General features: G+C 41.8%; 1 protein-coding gene across 8 annotated transcripts in view; it reads right to left on the bottom strand.

Moving 5' to 3' along the window:
• Positions 1-6,000, bottom strand: part of lrba (LPS-responsive vesicle trafficking, beach and anchor containing) — a 180,274-nt gene that overhangs the window by 63,149 nt on the left and 111,125 nt on the right. The gene's annotated exons all lie outside the window — the stretch shown is intronic.

The raw sequence follows: 6,000 nt of genomic DNA, 5'->3' as shown, positions 1-6,000 counted from the left end.
CTCTTTGTGTGAAGGTGCTCTGCGGTTTGAGTTGAGTGTGTGGTTGCAAAGCCGAGTTGAGTCAAACTTGTTTACTAGTGAAGCTCTAGAAGGGACACATTAGTCATCATTAGATGGCAAGGGGACCACAAAAAAAGGCCTTAGTGCAAAATTGACTTTACGTGGACTGTCCTACCGGCTTACCGCTCATATAAGTGATTTATATTAGCCTGATTTTGAAACTCTTTCGTGTAAAGTAGGAGAAACAAATGTTGTGCCAACGCTACATGCGGGAGTGCGCATAAGTGGTGCACAGGTGCCTTACCTTACAGTACAGTATATTAATTAAACAGCAAAGTCAGCAGCACTTCAGACTATGAGCCACTAGCCTGTTTTTAGCCAAGGAAACAAAGCTCAGATTTTCTTGGATCAATTCCTCTCGTCACGAATCAAACAGAGTAAAGTAGATAGACTTGCACAACTGTTTATTGCTTGTGGTTTTGGCCATGGGAAGACAAAATCGGTGCCGGAATGCAGCAGCGAAGCCACTGTCAAGAGAGAACTTTAAAATACGTCATATGGTGGATATCTGGGACTCCCTTGTGCATAGCTTATGTTTTAGAGCAGATTTTCCCAACCACCCGCACACAGGCCAAGGAGGAGAGTGACGCAGCACTCCAATCATCAACTACATGCAAGATTTTTTTTTTTTTTGCACAACGATCATTCAAGCATTCATCAACTACACTAAGGAAGAAATTGAAGTGGAGTTCCTCAGGGAAGTGTACAAAATCTATTCACTTCTATAAAGGAAGCATCAATCTCGTGACAGTAAGAATTCCAAAAATGTTGAGGGGCCTTGCAGCAATGTCATTGGTGTACAGTATCGCCAAAACCACATAGCTTCTGCTATAAATGTCGGTTCAATGTAAACCAAAAAAAAAAAAGTGGCAACTGCTGAAATTTGGATGGGCAATGCCCCTTATGGAGAAGCGCCATTGCTTTCATGGTGCTTAGAGTGCAGAAAGAAAGACAAAAGTCTTCCTCCTGCTCATCATCGTCATTGTCATGGTACGGCCGAGTGATTTATGGACTAAGCTTTGTCATTTGGCAAGCGGCAAAAGAAAGTGGTAGGGGTGTGGGAGGGGGGTGGAGGGTCAGCAGGGTGTGTTTCCTCAGGCTCATTGATAATGACATACCTGCACGGCCTGTCCGTTAGCCCGATAGCACAAACTACTTAGGCTCTAACTGGAAAATCAATAGCCTGTTCGCTTGGAGACCATGCTTCTTTGTGATTGGCAGCCGCAGGCTGGGTTGGAGGAGGGGGGGGGGGCGGTGTCATGAAGGGTAGCGGTCCCTCTTTTGGGTAACGATCGGCTTGCTCTTTTCCCGAAACACTCGGCTGATTTTCTCCGAGCGAGCGAGCATCAATCCAGACGGCGCGGCTTACCCCGGGTAGCCGTCACCGCCCCGCTAATTAGGCTTAGCAATGTCTTCTCAATGGGGGGGGGTTGTCACTGGATGCTGACCTTCAAGGAAGCGTACAGCAACACTTTGAAATAAACGGTTTGGTGTAGAACAAAAATCTATGTTTGTCATCATATTTGGAATCAACACTTTGGAACACCAAGAATTCTCTCTGTAGTTTCCTTTCTTGCAGTTACTTGGAAAATGTGCCTTTTTTTGTTGCAATTTAATGAAGTGCAACAAATGTGTGATTCGTTTTAATGTGAAATGCTTTGATGGGTTATTTTCACTCTCACTTTTTTTTGGGGGGGGGGTGGGGTGAGTCACACCCTGTTCACTCCTGAAGAGGACTTCTGAAGGAATTGCTAGTTTGCCATTTGGAAACTTCATGGCTCAATTGGGTGACAGAATCTGTCGCACTAACGCCCCCTCCCCTCTCCCCTCAATCAACTTTACATCATACGGTTTCTTGACAAAACGCAACGACGGCCGTCCTCACTTCCTCAGTCAGTCAGTATTAGAAGCCTCTAAAAGAGGCTCTGCAACAACACATGCAATATTGATGCCTTGCGTTGAAACACAGAGAGTGCTGCTGCTGCGCACACGAGCGCGCGCGCACACACACACACACACACACACACACACACACACACACACACACACACGAGCATCTATCTACCGAGCAGATGCTTCGCCCCGTCCGCCAATTAGTCGCCTGCGATGATTTTTCTCCTTTGCAGTGAGCAGCTGCCGTGAGAGAACGCACATCCCGAACACACTTGAGGTCGGGGATGTCTGTTTACACGTCTGATGCGTTTGTATTCGTTGCTCATGGGGGTGGGAAGGGCGGGTGGTGTTTGCCCCCCTCCGCCCCCCCCATAATTGCAGCCATAACACGATGCTGAGTAGATGATATCTTGTGTATGTTTTGGGAACAAATCTGGCCTTGGAGGAGGTTCTCGTCATCGTAAGTGTATACACAGTAGCTTGACGACCAAATATTTAAAAAAGGCAAAATTTTTTGCTGTGTTTCTGCCAAGATATTTATTCTTATCAGGCAGTTTCATATGTATGAGCATTTCACTTGCTTCAAGCATTTTTTCCACCTTTCAAAAGTATTAAATCTTACTGTTGACATTGTCTTTGTGGTTATTATTAAGCTTAGCATCAAAGAAGAAATACCATAATTCTACATAGGTGGGACACTGTTAGTTTGAAAGAGGAAGAGTGAAAACGAAGTTCGTAAAGCCAAGCCTTGTTTATGCTGAAGAGAAATGACAGTCAAATTCTCTTTGGTCCTGCTTTGTACACCTACAGAAAGCAACGGCTGTCAGTTCATTTCAGAAAGTCCATCTTCGGACACGATTTATCGACATTATGTTGTGAGCTGATACGCTAAGTTTGTTAGTTTGGAAAAAACTAAATATGTTTACTGTGTGCTTAAAGACCTTTAAAAACATTGGTATACATGCAACATACTAAGATCACAAACGTCAAGTCTTGTCGTGGGGGTGGTCTGGAATTTCACCCCAGCAATATAGGGCGGGATTATTATTTTTGAAAAGCTAGTTTTTAAACGGCTTTCATTTGTCTCAACCTTAATATTTCTTTTATTGTTTTTGACAGGGCCGCCCCGAGCAGATGTGGGCTAAACATCGCACGGCAGACTGTGGATCTCATACGTAGCATCTGGACTAGCGCAAGGGGCGGACGGTGGACCAGAACAGATCCGTTATGTCTTTATAGAAGCCCCCCGGCTTTGTATCACCATATATTACGCTAAGCTATGGCTAGCATGTCCTTCATAATATTTGGACACTTCCTCTCTACCCCGTGCCGATTTATTCCTACAGAGCTCCGTGCGAGATAATAAACAGTCGCACACCCATGCGATCTGCCGGCCCCAGAGTATTCCTCCTCTTTACGGTCCAACCCCACATTAGGACATTGAGCCGCTACTCACAACAACAAAAATGGGAGTTTAAAATCCTCACCACGAGACGTTGGAAAATCTCGAGAGACATGAGCTTGTAGAGTGTCTAAATACTTAATTGCATGTTTGGCTTTTTCTTTGTCTTCTTTTGTGGTCTCAGTCATAAAAACATAAAATGTGATGCTGGCCATGGAACTGGAAAGGGAGCTTTCTGCATTCCAAAGACTACGATATGAGCAATATGGTATACTTCAGGTATGATGAGTCAACGTATTCTGATTATGTTTACATGGAAAACAACCAATGACCACGAGAAGAAAAAAATCTATTCCCTGTTCTTTCTCCACAACAGCCGTAGTGTTCAAAGAGCGAGTTTTACTTTATCTTAGTTTTCCCAACACAGCGGTTAACATATTTTTAGATTTGCATGACAGTTAAAAACTTCCATCCAACCATCCACTGTCTGTACTGCTTATCGTCAAAAGGCTCGCAGGTGTGCTCGAGCCGATCCCAGCTGACTGAGTAAGAGATGGGGTACCCCCCGCCCCTCCAGTCACAGGGCACATATAGACAAACAACAATTCACGCTCATATGCACGCCCATAGATATAAAAAAAATATATACAACTACAACTACAGCGATGTTATCAATAATACGAATATTTTTACTCAGCCATTTTTACTATGCATTTAATCCACCACATTGCCAATCATGGTCTCACTCATCACTGCAAATCTCGTCAAGGATGGTCTTTCAATGCTTTCAGCATTATGGCATTATATAAAAAAAAAAAAATTATAATAAAAATCATGATGAAGTCCAGAGTGTGCGTAGCAAAGGAGAGTTAATTAATCTTTGCCTTTTTTCTGACAGCTCAGCTCTCACAGCTGGCCACTCGCTCGCTATCCTCCCAATGCTCAATGCTTCATGCAGGCGCTATTCTTAGATCTGGCCACCAAATGCAGTCGGCATTGTCAGAAAATAAGTGCGCGAAAATAAAGAAAACATACTGTATATTCTCCCCCCCACCACCCCCTCGGCTGCGATCGTCAGCGCTGTAGGCTGTGAAATCTCATAATGACATTTTCCACATGGCAATAACAGCAGGGGCAGCAGCTGGCTCTTGACCTATATTTAATATTTCAATCAGAATAATTGTGTGTTTTTCGTCAAAAAATGTCGGACGCGAGTGCCGGTGACTGACTTCTCGTTGAGGTAGCGCCACTGTGTTCTTATTAATACGTGATAAAGAGCCAGGAGTCGGACCCCGGTGGGGAAAGATTGTGGTTGACTACAGTCATATAGAACTCCTTGGATGTGGCTGCTCGATGTCTTCATGTACGTGTGTGGGCGTGTGCCGTCACATCATCTGCACACGGCATATGTATGCGTGTGCATTTCCTGAGTGCAACAACATGAGGTCCTGTTGCAAAGTCGTAAAAAAGTTGCACGGTTGCAACTTGTGCAGAGACCACATTTGAAATGTAGAAATAAAAATCGTTGGTCAAAGTAAATATGTAGAATTCCATTTAGGGCGTTTTTTTTTTTTTTTTTGCCAGATTAGCAGATGCACATTTACATGTAATTTAAATGTCATGGAAATAATATTTTAACAATGAAACAAGGTATAAAAATTTCTAAAAGCATTTCATATAACACTACATGAAAGCACACCTATGCATCTATCAATGCATCACTGACAATTATCGAAAGTACGATGAGCATTTATTCATAATTATCACTTGTACGCAAGTGTGACATTCTATGCTTATTCAAAAAAAAAAAAGGTGACCAGACAACATGTTCCTTACATATATTAAATATATAAATGTGGTGCTGTTGTCTTAATTACGAATAAATGTTTTTCCTCTTGTACACATTCACAACCATTCTAAATACCCTTGTCCACAGAATGTCCCCATTGATACACAGGCTCCCTCTAGTGGTACGTAAAAAAAATTCTCGAAATCGAATTATCTTCCAAAAATATGAAATACAATCAAACATACTACGATTAAGCTTGTAGCGATGCAAAAAGTCTGTTCAAGATGTGATTAATCCAGTGCAGCACTTTTTTTTTACTTGAGTACAGTTCACTTGTCTTTAACTTTGAAAATATGTTTAACCCCTTTTTTGTTTACTTTATACGCATGCAGTTCGGTTCCATTAAACTTTGAAGTACATTACATCTGGCTTCAATGTTTTAGAATGGCTTGTTTTTTGAAAAAAAAAAAAAAAAAACCAGATCCAATCAGTTTGCTATTTCCACTTTATGTACATTTAAACTATCTTGAAGCAGTTGCCCCCTGGTATTTTTTTATTATTTACGTTTTAGAAAATAAACCTCAACCTCGTTTTTGTTGAGCACCTGGACCTTCTATATGCTACTTTATTTTAGTGTTACTCATTATAGTGGTGCTTGGATAGCAAAATATTTTAAGTGGTACGTGGGATAAAATGTTTGAGAACCACTGACTGCTACGTACCAATTTTTTTAAATGCCAATATTTTAATAAAAGGCAAACAAATGTGCATTCTTGCTGTTATTTAAAGCTGTAGCAAAATTAGACACTGACTAAAATATTTGAAAAGGTCTTTTAAATATTAGCGGGTGTACTGT

The sequence above is a fragment of the Hippocampus comes genome, unplaced genomic scaffold, assembly GCF_001891065.2.
Source record: "Hippocampus comes isolate QL1 unplaced genomic scaffold, H_comes_QL1_v1.1 scaffold7, whole genome shotgun sequence".
NCBI classification, from domain to species: Eukaryota; Metazoa; Chordata; class Actinopteri; order Syngnathiformes; family Syngnathidae; genus Hippocampus; species Hippocampus comes.
The sequence above is the reverse complement of the archived record's forward strand: the minus strand, read 5'-3'. Positions and strand labels throughout refer to the sequence as shown.